General features: G+C 48.2%; 1 long non-coding RNA gene across 1 annotated transcript; it reads right to left on the reverse strand.

The window, feature by feature from the left end:
• Positions 1–1,272: 1,272 nt before the first annotated feature.
• Positions 1,273–16,488, reverse strand: LOC123094346 (uncharacterized). Its single transcript, XR_006445807.1, has 3 exons — positions 16,478–16,488; positions 8,639–8,640; positions 1,273–1,505 (listed from the first exon to the last, which is right to left on the reverse strand). It is a non-coding gene; the product is annotated as an uncharacterized lncRNA (long non-coding RNA).
• Positions 16,489–18,722: the final 2,234 nt, after the last annotated feature.

Below are 18,722 nucleotides of genomic sequence, written 5' to 3' on the forward strand. Positions count from 1 at the left end.
AAAAAATATATTTTCCGAATACAAAATTGTACGTGCATTGCAACAGGTTATCGGATGGGGCCAATCAACAATAGTAGTACACTATTTGTACTAGCTTCACATGCTTTGCGCGTCGTGCGGGTGTTTTTACTGTAGCCATACTGTACTACGTAACCAGCACCTCGAATCCTCGATACTAGTAGTACTATATAGTACTAACTAGTAGGAGTAGTAGGGTGGCATGGGCCAGAACAAGCATTCACGTCCAGGAGTATGGCACACGCCACCAGCATGACTTCCATCTGACATCATATTTCTTGGAGTCCATGCTAGAGCAATCTCTTCAACCTCATCGTTTCTCTAACTCAGCCATCGCGCGGCGGTAGAGGTGGGGGTTTTCCGATAGTCGGTTTCCTTTACTGAGGTCCCACTTGTAAGGCCAACTGCAACGCACGACCCCAAATGGACCTCCATTTTGCACGAACTCCAACGATAATTTTGACTAGAAAAGCAAGACCAAAGAAAACAAGAACCACAAGAATACATTTTACTACTCCTGTAAGTTGGATTAGTGCCTTCTCGATGCATTCATTGTTGATCTGCGGAGGCTCGATCTTTTGTGCTTCTTTCTTCTTCGAGTGTAAAGAAGTAGACGTTGCTTCCTCGCATCTAGTCTCGTGTCTAGCCTCTATTCTAGTACTCCCTCCGGTCCGTTTTTCTCTGCATCTAAGCAGCAACACGCATACCAAGTAGGAGTATCAACAAGTGCACTAATCTCATCTATAGCCTCTGTGCTAGCTAAAAGTGATAGAACATCTACTAAATTGCGCTCTATCAATATATGGATGTACTCTTCTTCCCAATACAAAAACTTGCATCCATTCTACTCCCTCTGTTGCACAATACATGCCTTCTATTTGTCAAAATATATATGTATCTAGACATGTTTTATTATATAGGCACATCCATTTTTGGACAAATGGAAGTCAAGTATTTTGGAACAGAGGGAGTACACAATAAAAAATTTAAGTTAGCACAACTAGTCAAATCTGAGAGCACAACCCAAGATTTGGTCGGGTTCTTCCTCCATTTGCCGACACGTGGGACATCCAGCATCTAGGTCGTGTCATGAAAGAAAATAGAGTGGTAGTTGATAAGTTGAAGCCACGAGATGTGCATCTTGGGTTAAACTGTAAATAGAATCTTACTACTCTTGAGTAACTCCAAAAGCGACCACCGAAGATCTTTCTTGGATTTGTTTTTCATCACCAGCACGTCGAGGTGAAAGATGTGCGTACGGAACACGGGTGATTTTTCTTAGGGAAAACACCCGTGTTCACGTACGCCCATCCTTTCCCAACGTTGCCTCGGATGTCCCGTCGTTATGCCATCACGAAGGTGTTGGCCCGGTCCCGTGTACGTCTCGTGAGAAATTCTGACCCAACAGCCGAAGGTGGCTCGGGAAACAGGAAAGTACCCTGTTGCGTACACGATCCGACCGACGGTAAACAGTCGCAACGATGTCCCTCCAATGTCGCCTCCGGAAAAACACTAGTCAAATCTGAGAGCACAACCCAAGATTTGGTCGGGTTCTTCCTCCTTTTGCCGACACGTGGGACATCCAGCATCTAGGTCGTGTCATGAAAGAAAATAGAGTGGTAGTTGATAAGTTGAAGCCACGAGATGTGCATCTTGGGTTAAACTGTAAATAGAATCTTACTACTCTTGAGTAACTCCAAAAGCGACCACCGAAGATCTTTCTTGGATTTGTTTTTCATCACCAGCACGTCGAGGTGAAAGATGTGCAGGTTTAGTGGGTCCGCTTGCATTTTCATCGACATGTGGGACCGCATGTGAGCAAACAGATGATGGGCTCCACGCGTCCGCTGGCTGGCTGAGAAGAGAGATAGAGGAGTGCTGAGCACGGACTGCAGGAAATTTGTTCTACGTACTATACCTCGATATAGGCTCGATATAGTGGGGTGGCATGGGCCATAACTAGCATTCACGTCTAGCACTACGGCACACACCAACCACATGAGTCCCATCCGACACCAATTTTCTTGGAGTTCGTGCTACAACCATCTCTTCTCCCTCCTGTTTTCTCAGCCATCGCACGGTGGGCGGGGTGGGGGTTTGCTGATAGTCGGTTTGCTCAACTACGGTCCAACTTGTAAGTGAAAATGCAACACCGCACGCATTCCCGCTTGAGCAGCGTGCCGGACCAACCGTCTGGGGGTGCGACGCGAACACGGCAGGCTTTTCCTTTTGAACTCGTAACTTGTAAAATTTGGTTCTGCTCCATGGCGCGATCGATAGATAGAAAATAACGATTTTGCCTAGAGTAATGAGAAGTTTGGTTCTGGCGCCGTTCATGCATGGAGTACGTATCAAAATTATGAAGTTGATGCGAAAGGTAAGATAATTACTGTAGTATCATATACTACTACATGGATTTGACGGAAAGATAAAAATACATATGGATCCATCAACGACATCCTCATGCCCTAGTGCGCCGGGTCACCAACCAACGTGTGAGGAGCAGCGGCATTGGTCGCAAGCTCAACATGCTTCTGAATAGTGCGTCCAAGGTTGCCCTGCGATCCAAGAAGGCCAGCGTCCTATCGTCCACCTCTTGCACGCTCGTAGACGTGGGTGATTATGTCCATGGTGTCTTGCTGCGCCAGGCGCTGCGCGGCGAGCGCGACCTCAAGGTGGACATTCTCCGGCACGACGGCGGGCAGTCGCAGGGCCACCCGTGCGTCGAAGAGTTTGTCACCATAGTGGCCGTTGAGGGTGGCGGGCATCACAGAGCCTGGGTGCGTCGGCTGAAGGCTTACGTCAAAGTCGTCCACGAGCTTCTTGACGACGGTGAACTTGTTGAGGAAACCGACAAGAACCTTGTCAAACAAGGAGACGAAGCTGTCGTCCAAGCGGCCCCTCGCCCTGCCGGCCTCAAGCAATACTACCTGGAGACATTCCTCGTTGCCGGGCCGCAGGCCGGTGTCGTGGACCATCTGGCATAGCCGGCTGATGCTCGCGCTCATCGCCTCCATGGGTCTAGCTTAGCTTCTACTAGTCAACGGATCTTGCGATTCGAGTGATCACTCTTGCCCTTGGTTAGTGTGCGTAGGTGTGTAGGATTTCGTACTACTCCTCGGCCCTCTACTACACCTGCCTTTGGTTGTATGATAGGTGGGCCAGCCACCCCCTGGGCCCATGTGTCATCACTACTAGAAAAACCCCTACTAATGGCGCACCTAGTATGGCTATTAGTGGCGCATCCGTGGTGCGCCATTAATAGCACGCCATTAGTAATTTTTACTAATGGCGCACCACCTGGTGCGCCATTAGTATCCGGTATACTAATGGCACACCTCGGGTGCGCCATTAGTATAGGCCAGGGTGCGTCATTAGTATGCCTTCCAGGGGCCATGTATACCCAGGTGCTTTGGCATACTAATGGCGCACCACCTCTGGATGCGCCATTAGTAACCGCGGCATACTAATGGCGCACTGCCCAGTGATGCGCCATTAGTATCCACTGTCATACTAATGGCGCACTGTCATGTGATGCGCCATTAGTATGAATATTAGGTTTTTTATTTTTTTATTTTCTGTTTTTTGCACAGGTTACAAAATGTATAGTTTGACAAAATATAGACAGCACACATCAACAACAGATTCATCAAATACAATAGAAGATTAGTCTTTGAATACAATGTCACATCCCTAGCTTCTGGTGCTGCCTGGTGTCTGCATCATGTTTAAATTTTGAAACTTGAACTGAGGGAAATTGGAAGCCTCAAAACCCTAAATAAAAGAAGGGCAAAAACCCTAAAAATCTCATTCATTGTTCCAAAATGCTCTTCTTAAATGTTTGATAATTTTTGGCAAGGGTTCTGGTCCCAACCAAAATATTGAACATTTTTAAGGATTTATTTTTGGGACTTTGAATTTAATTCATTAGCTATTTGAATTTGAATTATATTCATATAATTAGAATATAATTTCAAATATCCCTGAAATATTTTATGAGCTTTTGGAAAAGTCCATCTAGCAAAATAAAAAATATTCAGAGGAGCTTTTGGCATTGTTTGAATTATTTTAAATTCAAAACAGTGGCAAAAGAATTAAATAAAAGAAAACAGAACAGAAATATAAAAAAAAAGGAGAGAAGCCCAGCAACTTACCTGGCGCTTACCTGTCCATCCCAGCCGGCCCAGCTCCTCCAGCCGGCCCAGCCCACCGCCGCCTCCCTCCCCTGTCGTCTTCCTCCCTGCCAGGAGGACGGGCACGCGCCCGGCGCGCGCGGCCACGCGCCCCGGCCACCTCCTCCCTGCCTGGCTGCCTCCTCCTCCCCCTGGACGTCTCCCGAGCGCCACGCACTCGCCCTCGACCCTCTCTCACTCGCCCGTGTCCCTCCCTCCGTCCCTATCCTCCTCTGCTCTCTCTTCCTCTCTGCCCGAGCGGAGCTCGTCGCCACCGACGCCGTTCACCGCGGCCACAGCCACCCCCTCGCTCCCTCTCCACACCCCTGAGCTCCGTCCCGACCCCATGGAGCTACACACCGACGCACGCGACCAGAGGAGGCCCCAGTCGACCGAAGCATCGTCGTCTTCATCTCCGGTGCCCGGAGATCGCCGCCGTAAATTCGCGTCCTCCAGAGCTTCCCCGACCTCGTCGTCGACTCTGCTAGTCCCTACGTGAGCCACTCTTCTTTTTCCCCCTGGAATCCCCATCGTTCCCCTCCCCTAGCTAGCTTCCCCACCTCCGCCGAGGCTCGCCGCCGCCATGGTCAACGAGCTCCGTGCTCGTGAGCTCGGCCGCTCGCCGAGCATCACCAGCGTGCTCACCGCGCTCCTGCGAACCCGAAACACCCATGGGTGCTCCCTGCCATGCCCTATAGCGCCATCTCCGCTGTTGCCCGAGCTCCAGCCGCCGCCTCGGGCTCCACTCCGGCGAACCCCGGCCACCCCCGCACCTCCCGTTGGTTCCCCTAGATGCGCACGGGCACGGGCTACCTCCTGGTGCCCTTGTCGCGTCAATCCGTCGTCTCTGGCGCAACTCCGGCGAGCCACCGCCGCTCTGGGTCGTCGCCGTCGTCCAACCGCCGGCGAATCCGACGTGGCCGGTCATTAGGGCCTAACCACCCCTGCTAACCCAGGCCTAGGGCCACTGACCGGTGGGCCCTACCGTTTAATTAACCCGGCTAACAATTTAGTTAAGTTAATTAAACTCTGTTAAATCACTGTGCAGCTGACATGTGGGTCCCGAACGTCAGGTTTGACCTGGACGGTGCCCGTTGACCTGCTGACGTCACTATGAGGTCATGCTGACGCAATAATTCCTTTCTGGAATTTAAATAAATCTTAAATGATTTAATAATTTCAGAAAATGCCTAAAACTTCTAAAATTCATAGAAATTCAACCGTAACTCCAAATTAAATAATTTATATATGAAAAATTATCAGAAAAATTCAAGGAATCCATCTGTACCATTTTCATGCATGTTTGAACAATGTTTGTCCTCTGTTTTGGACAAAACAAATTAAGGGCATTTAAATAATCATATATGGAGTTGGAATTTGAATCATGTATTCAAACCAACTTCATTTAAATCATAGCTAGGTGCATTAGCCCAAAACACATTCATATTGCCATGTCATAGCATGCATCATATTGTGCATTGCATTGATCGTGTTTCTTCCTTGTTTGCCGGTAATTGTCCCCTCTCGATAGACGTGTACCGGCGATGTGATCGATGACACCGATGAAGAGCTATATTATCTTCAGAAGTGCCAGGCAAGCAAAACCCCCTTGTTCATTCCGATAAAATCCCACTCTCTCGCTCCTGCTCTCTTTTACTGCATTAGGACAACAACGACATATTTGTTACTTGCTGCGGTAGCTGAGCCCCTTCATCCTTTGCATGACCTGTCATTGCCACAGTAAATAGATGAAACCCACTAGCATGAGTAGGAGTTCTTTGAGCCCTGTTGTGCCTACTCATTCTTGCTTGTTTGTCATGCCTGCTACTGCTTAGAGTTGAGTCAGGTCTGATTCATCGGGGATGCATCAGAGGCGTGTGAACATGTCCTACTGTGTGTGAGCTAAGTGTGTGAACACGATTTGGTAAAGGTAGCGGTGAGAGGCCATGTAGGAGTACATGGTGGGTTGTCTCATTGCAGCCGTCCTCAGGAACTGAGTTCTGTGTTTGTGATCCATGACCAGCTACTACCACACATTGGAATGCTTAAGTGCCCCTCTCGACTTATTAATCAACTTGATCTCTGTCCAGGAGTTGCAACTAGTTTCTGGTGTTTGTAGGTAGTGTTAGTAGTCTACCAAGTGGCACCCGATACAGGTGGGCTTGGGACAGACTAGGCACAGTGGCACGGTGTACCAAGTGGCACCCGGATGGTGGGCTTGGGAACCCTGCTCACATCGTTTGGGGCCGTGAGCAACACCCCGGCCGGATCTCCTTGCGGATGGAACCCGAATAGGCGATAAACCTGGACGAGAGACTTGCTTGGTTAGTCAGGTCGTGGCCGACTCCCTCGCCCAGCTTCCGCTTGAAGGTTGCCGAGGTACATGACATGTACAGGGCGGTAAGTGGTGAGAGCGTGTGTGAAGAAGTACACCCCTGCAGGGTTATCATCATCTATTCGAATAGCCGGATTCCTCGGATATCGAAACTTGGACCCCTTGTACAGTTCATAGACAAGTGTAAGTGGATACTCTAAAATACGCAAGATAAGTGTGAGTGCTATGGATGGCGTTCTCGTAGGGAGACGGGAGCGGATCCATAGTGGTGTATTGATTTGGTGAATATGTGGACTCGTGTGCGCCACCTCAAAAGAGTTACTTGCAGTCGTAGTTCAGGTTAGCCACCGAGTCAAAGCTGGCTTGCTGCAGTTAAACTCCACCACCCCTTTGTTGATAATGATGCATATGTAGATAGATCTGATGTAAGTCTTGCTGGGTACATTTGTACTCACGTTGCTTAATTTATGTTTTGCAGAGAGACTTCAGTCTCACTAGTAGTTCCACGTGGACTTCGACGTTTAGCTTGTTACCTCAGCTACGATCTTGTGCCCTCGGCAGGATCTGGTAGATAGTCAGGCTTCTCAGCCTTTTTCATTTATAGTTGTCTGTACTCAGACATGTTAAGCTTCCGCTTGTGCTTTGACTTGTATGCTCTGATTGTTGGGTCATGAGACCCATGTTTGTAATATCTCGCTCCTCGGAGCCTATTAAATAAACTACTTGAGTCGTAGAGTCATGTTTGTGATGCCATGTTGTATTTACACATATCGAGCATATTGTGTGTATGTTATTGAAATGCTTGGTATGTGTGGGATCTGACTACCTAGTTGTTTATCTTTAGTAGCCTCTCTTACCGGGAAATGTCTCCTAGTGTTTCCACCGAGCCATGGTAGCTTGCTACTGCTCCGGAACACTTAGGCTGGCCGGCATGTGTCCTTCTTCGTTCCTGTGTCTGTCCCTTCGGGGAAATGTCACGCGATGAATACCGGAGTCCTGTTGGCCCGCTACAGCCCGGTTCACCGGAGTCCTGCTAGCCCAGTGCTACAGCCTGGATTCACTCGCTGATGACCGACACGTTCGATGTTGGGTCATGGATGCCTGTCCCTGTAAGTTTGTGCCACTTTGGGTTTACGACTAGCCATGTCAGCCCGGGCTCCTTATCATATAGATGCTAGCGACACTGTCATATACGCGTGCCAAAAGGCGCAAATGGTCCCGGGTAAAGGTAAGGCGACACCCGTGGGAATACCGTGCGTGAGGCCGCAAAGTGATATGAGGTGTTACATGCTAGATCGATGTGGCATTGAGTCGGGGTCCTGACAGCGTTGGTATCAGAGCTTGACTGCCTGTAGGATTACCAAGCCAAACTGGTCGAAGTTGAGTCTAGAAATTCTTTAGTTATATAAGGGAATTGATTGTGGGATGGAACGTAAGGCTCTTTTTACTCCTTATACCTTATGCCTTCTGATCTGAGTCATCTTATCTTTCCTACGGGGTTAAGGAACTAGGCTATCTCTTCTTTCTATCAGGATCACGTGTTACTTATCCGTAGAATTATAAGATTGTTGGACTTAAGCCTCTGTTCAGTTCCTACTACTTCGGTATGTTAGCTGTTGATCTCCAAACCTTGATATTGTGCTTCTGAGTGGTTATGCCACCCTTTTGTGAATGTCTCAAATCTTTTCTGAGCATTTACAGCCGTTATGCTGTCTGAGTCATCCCAGGTTTCTAAATATTCTGATGCGTTTGCAAAATCCTTTCCCTCTGGTTTCGATGTTCCTTTATGCCAGCTCAATCACACTAATTGTTGAGTTGAGGTATTCTATTGCCTTGACAATTATGTTGGAGTTATTATTATGACCCTAGGTGCCTTAGGGGATCATCTAGTAGTCTAGCCATGTTTTGTGTTCCAGTGTGATGATTCTGGCCTTTATTCTCGAAAGCATTCCGTGATGCTACTTAGTAGTAGGTATTCTATTCCTGGGTTTTCAAACCGAGATTCACTCTACTTACCTCATGTTGATAGTGTTTGCTAGTTCCTTTAGGACATTAGTAACTTTGCGATAGTCCTCGAAGTTCGTGGTATTTCCTTCTTCCAAATACTATGAACCACTTTATGGCAGATATTTATTGGATCAAAAGATCACAATTAGAGTACTCTTGAGGAGTTCTCCATTCATAAATCGTGACTCTGCCAGTCCTACCTCTCTTCATGGGTTATCCGGAAGAAACATGTTGAACTTGGTTCGGCATACTAATCTATGCATCCACAACTCAGAAAAACATATGTTCCTTTGGGTTGTCCCTCTTCAGTTGTCTTTTGATCCTTGTCTATCAGTTGATAGTCAAGTTGATGTCGTGCATTCGTGTTTATCGATGCCTATTACTCTTGTGGTCCGTCAAGCCATTCTGTCCTGAATGACTTGGAGAAACAAACTCCAGTACCTCATCCATATCTAGGATTGGGTCAAAGAAGTCGTACTCCGCAGATCAAATTGCTAATCTTGCTTTTGCTCTGCTCTACCTTGGAGTATTACCATCTTTATATCGGGATTGTTATAGGAATTGCACACCATCCTATGAACTCTTGGTACAGTGATACTTCTTGCCATCATTCTTCATTCCTCGGTTCCTGTGTTATTGTAACCGGAATGCCGACAAGTGAGTCGTGGTGTGTGAAATCAATACTGCTAGCAACTCTGTTGCTTGGTAGTTAAATGGACGATAACCTCATTCTTAGCGTGTTGATTATTGAATCATCACCATTCTAAGGTAGATTGTGCTACCTAGTCCATTCTCCTGGTTCACTCCTCGATCAATGAGTTAGGATTATTTCAAATCCTTGCTCTATTGATCATATCGTCTTGCCCTGAAAAGCAGGATTGTCCTTGATCTTAGTAACATATCGGTGGTTCGTGATTTTCTGAATATCTTCTCGAAAGTATCACCAGGTTGTCACCTCACTGTTATGTTGAGCTCGTGATCAAGTTGGTTTATCCTGTAAACCACCCTTTCTCCAAGAATCCGTGTTAGATACCCCTGAGCTAGTTGGTTAAGCTATGCATCAACTTGGAGAGTTGGGAAATAAAAACTTGTCTGACTTAGTTCATGTTAAGGGATATCTTCTTGTGTGTGTGTGTGTGTGTGTGTTGAAGAAGGATGATATTTTCATCGACTGACCCTCGTGATCAGTTAATGGACCTATCATCTTGTCCAACCTTTGATTGAGTGTGGGCTATCCTCAAATCAAGTCAGAACCAACGATGTTCATAATGTTGTCTTACTCGTGGTTTTTCCTCGAGCATACACCATTATATTCTTTGGTCTGACCAATGCTATCACCGTGTTCATTTAACTATGGAATTCCTTTTAAAAGTAAACCCGGATAAATTGTTGTTGAGCCCATCGACAACATCCTTATCTTCTCCATGATTCTGTTGGACATTAAGCTAGTGTTGAAAACTTTGTAAACAATGCCTTCGAGTTCCGTCTCTGAGGCATATGTTTGGATGAAAGAAGTGACTTCCTTTGTTTCACGTGCATTTGATGTAAGTTGCTGCCGTGAATTCGAGAAAGCATGTTTTTACCTCCTCTGGAACCATCCCAAGTCAGTTATGCACGTGCGAAGTATTCTGTGGTTTGATAGACTGATCATCTTCATTCCATATGTGTATCCTAGCACACACAAGCCACTGACTGATTTGTTCAAGGAGAAGTAGTATCTTCATAAGAGCTAATCCGGACTTATGAAAGAACTTCGATATCCTCGATGATGGGTCCCAACCTGAACTCGGTAGTGTTTTATTGTAAGACTACCATGTGATCATGTTTGCCTGGAACAGCGTGTTCACATGTGTGTAGCAGAACCAGCTCATGATTGGAGCTTGCTATCATAGTTCATTTCCCGAGAATCTCGCAACGTTATCTCGTCGATTTGTGTTGCAAACTTTCATTTTTCTTCCTAGACTCGATGAGTCTGGAATATCCTGACACCAACCAGATCTGAATCTCAGGCAGATGTGATGGTTGGAACATTTCCCCAAGAACTATAATATTGGTCCCTCGATAACTGGTAAAGTGGATGTCGTGGCCAGCACCACCCAGCCGAAAGACCTATTATTGTAGTATCTTGATTGAAGAAGTTGGCCACCTTCCCATAAGGACTTCGTAGGATTTACTCCCTAGTTATGCCTTATGATTTTTGTGTTCCGAAGTTCGACCTTTTACTTGATGTTCTAGATATCAAACCATATCTATGAATGGGATACACTAGCACATCAAGGAGAACATTAGAGGCGGAGTGCTAAATGTCTCTCGGTCGATCATCCAGATTTCGTCCCCTTGGCCTCGCTAAGGTGAAATCCGAGAAAGTGTTATCCTCCTTTGCATCTGCATCATCCATCATCATTCATCATGATAGTATGTTGTGTTGCCAGGATCCTTGACATGGATGTTGGTAAAACCTTGATGATTATGGAAATGCTCAAGTTCTTGAGAGCATGCGCAAGCGCTAGGTGTTATCATCGGCACTAACTGGGTTTGCTCTCAGCTTCCTCAGTTATGCTATGACCTTTTCAAACAGTGAATTCACTCTCTATTGTTGGGTTCTTCCCCAGTTACCAGAATCATTCCCAGCATTTGCATTTTGTTCCCAGCTTGCACCGCCAATGTGCCATTCTACCATGGGTCTCTTCCGTTTCCGGTGGTAAGCAAATTCATCCATTATGTTGTCTTCAACAAGGTAATCCACATCATCCAAGTCCGAGTATGCCATTCTACCCACCCCCTCCAAACGATCGGTCGAGAATTGCCTTAGGTTGGTTTAAAGATTTTCAATGATCTTTGAATCAAAAGTAATTCTTTTTGCCACTTAAGGGGATATATCTACGAGTCACCATCCCTAAGGTGTCTCGTTGTGGTATCATGGCAACTTAACTCCTCGCTATGTTGACAACCGTTCACCACCTTCTTAAGTGTGGAATTGTTGTCTACCTAGTGAACCCTCGTCATCTATCTCACTCCATTCCTTCAGATGTATGCTTCATGTCTCAGCTCGAGAGATGTTTCAATGTCTTATTCCATGAGTTGATACTGAGTTGTTCGACCTTTGAGAAGATCGATCCTTCCAGAATCTTTCTTTCCCTCTCGTTGTCAAGTTAGCTAGAGTTCTCAGAGCAAGACGTCGAGACAAAGATGGTGATCGAATCAACGCTCTTATGAAGTGCAACCTGGATCGTGAAGATCATACTAGTTTACGTTCCCCCTTCATCTTACCCCACGCTTGAATCTCGAGACGAGATTCTTGTTTAGTGGGGGTGAGTTGTCACATCCCTAGCTTCTGGTGCTGCCTGGTGTCTGCATCATGTTTAAATTTTGAAACTTGAACTGAGGGAAATTGGAAGCCTCAAAACCCTAAATAAAAGAAGGGCAAAAACCCTAAAAATCTCATTCATTGTTCCAAAAAGCTCTTCTTAAATGTTTGATAATTTTTGGCAAGGGTTTTGGTCCCAACCAAAATATTGAACATTTTTAAGGATTTATTTTTGGGACTTCAAATTTAATTCATTAGCTATTTGAATTTGAATTATATTCATATAATTAGAATATAATTTCAAATATCCCTGAAATATTTTATGAGCTTTTGGAAAAGTCCATCTAGCAAAATAAAAATATTCAGAGGAGCTTTTGGCATTGTTTGAATTATTTTAAATTCAAAACAATGGCAAAAGAATTAAATAAAAGAAAACGGAACAGAAATATAAAAAAAAGGAGAGAAGCCCAGCAACTTACCTGGCGCTTACCTGTCCAGCCCAGCCGGCCCAGCTCCTCCAGCTGGCCCAGCCCACCGCCGCCTCCCTCCCCTGTCGTCTTCCTCCCTGCCAGGAGGACGGGCACGCGCCCGGCGCGCGCGGCCACGCGCCCCGGCCACCTCCTCCCTGCCTGGCTGCCTCCTCCTTCCCCTGGACGTCTCCCGAGCGCCACGCACTCGCCCTCGACCCTCTCTCACTCGCCCGTGTCCCTCCCTCCGTCCCTATCCTCCTCTGCTCTCTCTTCCTCTCTGCCCGAGCGGAGCTCATCGCCACCGACGCCGTTCGCCGCGGCCACAGCCACCCCCTCGCTCCCTCTCCACACCCCTGAGCTCCGTCCCGACCCCATGGAGCTGCACACCGACGCACGCGACCAGAGGAGGCCCCAGTCGACCGGAGCATCGTCGTCTTCATCTCCGGTGCCCGGAGATCGCCGCCGTAAATTAGCGTCGTCCAGAGCTTCCCCGACCTCGTCGTCGACTCTGCTAGTCCCTACGTGAGCCACTCTTATTTTTCCCCCTGGAATCCCCGTCGTTCCCCTCCCCTAGCTAGCTTCCCCACCTCCGCCGAGGCTCGCCGCCGCCATGGTCAACGAGCTCCGTGCTCGTGACCTCGGCCGCTCGCCCGAGCATCACCAGCGTGCTCACCGCGCTCCTGCGAACCCGAAACACCCACGGGTGCTCCCTGCCATGCCCTATAGGGCCATCTCCGCTGTTGCCCGAGCTCCGGCCGCCGCCTCGGGCTCCACTCCGGCGAACCCCGGCCACCCCCGCACCTCCCGTTGGTTCCCCTAGATGCGCACGGGCACGGGCTACCTCCTGGTGCCCTTGGCGCGTCGATCCGTCGTCTCTGGCACAACTCCGGCGAGCCACCGCCGCTCTGGGTCGTCGCCGTCGTCCAACCGCCGGCGAATCCGACGTGGCCGGTCATTAGGGCCTAACCACCCCTGCTAACCCAGGCCTAGGGCCACTGACCGGTGGGCCCTACCATTTAATTAACCCGGCTAACAATTTAGTTAAGTTAATTAAACTCTGTTAAATCACTGTGCAGCTGACATGTGGGTCCCGAACGTTAGGTTTGACCTGGACGGCGCCCGTTGACCTGCTGACGTCACTATGAGGTCATGCTGACGCAATAATTCCTTTCTGGAATTTAAATAAATCTTAAATGATTTAATAATTTCAGAAAATGCCTAAAACTTCTAAAATTCATAGAAATTCAACCGTAAGTCCAAATTAAATAATTTATATATGAAAAATTATCAGAAAAATTCAAGGAATCCATCTGTACCATTTTCATGCATGTTTGAACAATGTTTGTCCTCTGTTTTGGACAAAACAAATTAAGGGCATTTAAATAATCATATATGGAGTTGGAATTTGAATCATGTATTCAAACCAACTTCATTTAAATCATAGCTAGGTGCATTAGCCCAAAACACATTCATATTGCCATGTCATAGCATGCATCATATTGTGCATTGCATTGATCGTGTTTCTTCCTTGTTTGCCGGTAATTGTCCCCTCTCGATAGACGTGTACCGGCGATGTGATCGATGACACCGATGAAGAGCTATATCATCTTCAGAAGTGCCAGGCAAGCAAAACCCCCTTGTTCATTCCGATAAAATCCCACTCTCTCGCTCCTGCTCTCTTTTACTGCATTAGGACAACAACGACATATTTGTTACTTGCTGCGGTAGCTGAGCCCCTTCATCCTTTGCATGACCTGTCATTGCCACAGTAAATAGATGAAACCCACTAGCATGAGTAGGAGTTGTTTGAGCCCTGTTGTGCCTACTCATTCTTGCTTGTTTGTCATGCCTGCTACTGCTTAGAGTTGAGTCAGGTCTGATTCATCGGGGATGCATCAGAGGCGTGTGAACATGTCCTACTGTGTGTGAGCTAAGTGTGTGAACACGATTTGGTAAAGGTAGCGGTGAGAGGCCATGTAGGAGTACATGGTGGGTTGTCTCATTGCAGCCGTCCTCAGGAACTGAGTTCTGTGTTTGTGATCCATGACCAGCTACTACCACACATTGGAATGGTTAAGTGCCCCTCTCGACTTATTAATCAACTTGATCTCTGTCCAGGAGTTGCAACTAGTTTCTGGTGTTTGTAGGTAGTGTTAGTAGTCTACCAAGTGGCACCCGGTACAGGTGGGCTTGGGACAGACTAGGCACAGTGGCACGGTGTACCAAGTGGCACCCGGATGGTGGGCTTGGGAACCCTGCTCACATCGTTTGGGGCCGTGAGCGACACCCCGGCCGGATCTCCTTGCGGATGGAACCCGAATAGGCGATAAACCTGGACGAGAGACTTGCTTGGTTAGTCTGGTCGTGGCCGACTCCCTCGCCCGGCTTCCGCTTGAAGGTTGCCGAGGTACATGACGTGTACAGGGCGGTAAGTGGCGAGAGCGTGTGTGAAGAAGTACACCCCTGCAGGGTTATCATCATCTATTCGAATAGCCGGATTCCTCGGATATCGAAACTTGGACCCCTTGTACAGTTCATAGACAAGTGTAAGTGGATACTCTAAAATACGCAAGATAAGCGTGAGTGCTATGGATGGCGTTCTCGTAGGGAGACGGGAGCGGATCCATAGTGGTGTATTGATTTGGTGAATATGTGGACTCGTGTGCGCCACCTCAAAAGAGTTACTTGCAGTCGTAGTTCAGGTTAGCCACCGAGTCAAAGCTGGCTTGCTGCAGTTAAACTCCACCACCCCTTTGTTGATAATGATGCATATGTAGACAGATCTGATGTAAGTCTTGTTGGGTACATTTGTACTCACGTTGCTTAATTTATGTTTTTGCAGAGAGACTTCAGTCTCACTAGTAGTTCCATGTGGACTTCGACGTTTAGCTTGTTACCTCAGCTACGATCTTGTGCCCTCAGCAGGATCTGGTAGATAGTCAGGCTTCTCAGCCTTTTTCATTTATAGTTGTCTGTACTCAGACATGTTAAGCTTCCGCTTGTGCTTTGACTTGTATGCTCTGATTGTTGGGTCATGAGACCCATGTTTGTAATATCTCGCTCCTCGGAGCCTATTAAATAAACTACTTGAGTCGTAGAGTCATGTTTGTGATGCCATGTTGTATTTACACATATCGAGCATATTGTGTGTATGTTACTGAAATGCTTGGTATGTGTGGGATCTGACTACCTAGTTGTTTATCTTTAGTAGCCTCTCTTACCGGGAAATGTCTCCTAGTGTTTCCACCGAGCCATGGTAGCTTGCTACTGCTCCGGAACACTTAGGCTGGCCGGCATGTGTCCTTCTTCGTTCCTGTGTCTGTCCCTTCGGGGAAATGTCACGCGATGAATACCGGAGTCCTGTTGGCCCGCTACAGCCCGGTTCACCGGAGTCCTGCTAGCCCAGTGCTACAGCCTGGATTCACTCGCTGATGATCGACACGTTTGATGTTGGGTCATGGATGCCTGTCCCTGTAAGTTTGTGCCACTTTGGGTTTACGACTAGCCATGTCAGCCCGGGCTCCTTATCATATAGATGCTAGCGACATTGTCATATACGTGTGCCAAAAGGCGCAAACGGTCCCGGGTAAAGGTAAGGCGACACCCGTGGGAATACCGTGCGTGAGGCCGCAAAGTGATATGAGGTGTTACATGCTAGATCGATGTGGCATTGAGTCGGGGTCCTGACATACAATTCATCATATTAGTCTCCGAATACAATTCATCATATTAGTCTCCGAATTGAAAAGACCGAACAAAGATAGAACATTATATTACAAGTCTCGAGACCGCGAGTAGCGAGTCTGTCTTCACATTACAAGTCGATATCGATCATCTAAACTACCATCACATAGAAGAGAGCTACGGTCATCACGATGAGCATCATCACGATGAAACTCGTCTTCATCCGGTTCCTCCAACGCTCCCTCCCCTCTCCCGCTAGATAGCGGGCGTATCTAGATTCGGCCTCGGCCCTAGTGGTGTACCCTTTGTAACTGTTACCGCTGAATCGGTGAACCTGTCTCCGACACTCCTCCCAGTCATCGTAGACTCCGGGAACCTTACCCTTGTACACGACATACGTCGGCATCGCTATGCACTAGCCAAACGAAACGTTCGTACCAATTCACAGACAATACATAAGCAATATATAAGTATGTAATAGAACGATCGGAAGAGAAAAGCAAGACATTAATAGCATCGATTACATCTAAGTTGAACGACTCTCGAAACCAAAGAGACATACTACAAGTTCATTAAAGTTTAATTACAACATGAGCCAATCGATGTTTTAGAACTAGACAACTCGACTCAAGGGACCGGAGCGTGGATGAAGCCGCCATCTATCGTGGGAGTCATGAAAGAACGGGCGTTGTCATCCTGCATTTGTAGCATTGTGTCGATGTCACTGTTGGACAGTTGATTTCTGAGGTAGAACTGCCCCGAGGTACGAAGGACATCTTGATGGATGATTTCTGCAAACTCCGACTGGATGCGAAAGAATTCTTGTCGGAGGTCCACGTCCTGGATTGCCGACACGCTCGCGGCCCAATCTTTGAGTTTACTCGGTAGCAGAAGTTGATGATGGTCCCGTACGATCGCCCGCATGTGATGGATGGCGTAGTAGGCACCCTTCTGTCCGCCAGGCGGCTGCTTGACGCAGCAGAACGTCGTATTGTGGGAGAACACGTGCTTGCCGTACTTACGAATAGGCCTGGTGAAGGTGCCTCCAGATTGGTCGTAGCCGGGGAGAACATCATCAAGAACCTTCTTGACATTTGTGTAGTCTATGTTCGACTGACGGTCTAGGTCGAAATACGTGGCCATAGAATATTTGGGGCTTAGGAGGATGAGCGTGCAACGTGTGTCACTGCAGAAAACACGGAATGTTAAAAGAAAAACGATCGAAATGTAAGAATTCATATGTTACGGGCCGGTTGAGGGGAGGACTTACTCGGGAAAGTAAGGCACGAGGAAGTTATCCTTATCTTGGTTTGCCAGAATGACGCCTTCGAGGTAAGAACCCGCGACTTGCCGGTCCCCAGCGCTGCCCAAGATCTTGGCACGCATGTAGAAGGGGTCGACTATCACGATGTCCGGCGTCTTGTCGCGAATGATCCGCATCTCCATACTCAGCGAAAATAGCCGAACAAAGGTGTAGTGCAGCGGATGAAGGTTCAACATAGCGTGGATGTCATCAAAACGCAGGACGATCGTACGCCCGATGGAGTTATCCACAAAGCCCTTGCCCTCTGGCACCTTGGCCGCGAAAACCGGGTATGCCACATCCTTCTCTCTGAGACGCCGCTTCTCCAAAGCAAGAACACTGTCATGCAGACTCCGCATAGCACCGGTTGCAGCATTGAGCATATTTGTCGGTAGCATCGCCCTACCCGCCACATGCACCCTCCTCGAGATATCCTGCGGTGAAGGTGGCCCGTCCTGAGCATGGATCGTACTCGGTGCCGGCTGGCTCGCACCCTTCTTAGTCTTTCTTTTGAGTGCCTTCTTCTTCTCCTGTAATGGGACCGAGTTCTGCTCACAGACCGCCTTCTTGAGTGTGTTGGGGCTGATAATATTTCGCACCTCGCCTATCTGAGGCTCGGTGAAGTCGGCAGCTGGAGGCGTCTCCTGAGAGCTGAACGCCAGACGGCGCCTGTTGCAACTTGGCTTCTCCGCGGTATGAGCTAGATCGCACACGTCTTTTGTTGGGTTTGGTTCGTGAGAAGGAGGCCCCATGAAGTCGCCATCGTACCCATGCTCGGCAAAGTACTGATCGACATTGCCAAATGTATCATCGTCATCGTCATCGTCGTTCTGATCCTGTGCCATATGCATGTTTGGATCCAGTGGCATAGGGATGTCCGGCACCGTTACGGCGGTCTTGCCATGGGGCCGACTTGGCGCCGGCACGACTGGCGGTGTTGTCTTTGAGGTGGTGTCCCCCGCCCCCAAACGAATCTGGCTCTTCGGCCAAAGCAGGGGCCAGCTCAGGCAGGCGCTAAGGGTCATCACGTCTTCATCGTCGGCCCCAACAGGTCGAATCGGAGGAAACAAGTCGTCGCAGCCTGGCAGCACCCGAACCAGTTGAACCCTAAACAAGTTGGGTGGCATCTGGGTACCGTGGAACAAGGGGTTGCCCGGTTGAACGATTTTGCCCTTGGCGACATCGACCAACTCGTTGTTCACGAAGTGGAGGAGAGTGCACGGAACGTCGGCGGCGCCCTGCGAAAACATGTAGGGCGTCAGGGATGCCCAGTCAAAGGCAAGGAGATGAAGTCCACGGCCGAGAGAGGCTTAATTAGTTACCATGATGATGGCGTCGAGCTCGGCTAATGTCGAGGCACCGCCAACGGCGGGCGTGCAGTTGACGGAGGGGCCGCTTGCTGAAGAGGTGCCGGCCGGCGTACACC

The sequence above is a fragment of the Triticum aestivum genome, chromosome 4B (genome assembly GCF_018294505.1).
Source record: "Triticum aestivum cultivar Chinese Spring chromosome 4B, IWGSC CS RefSeq v2.1, whole genome shotgun sequence".
In the NCBI taxonomy this organism is placed as follows: Eukaryota; Viridiplantae; Streptophyta; class Magnoliopsida; order Poales; family Poaceae; genus Triticum; species Triticum aestivum.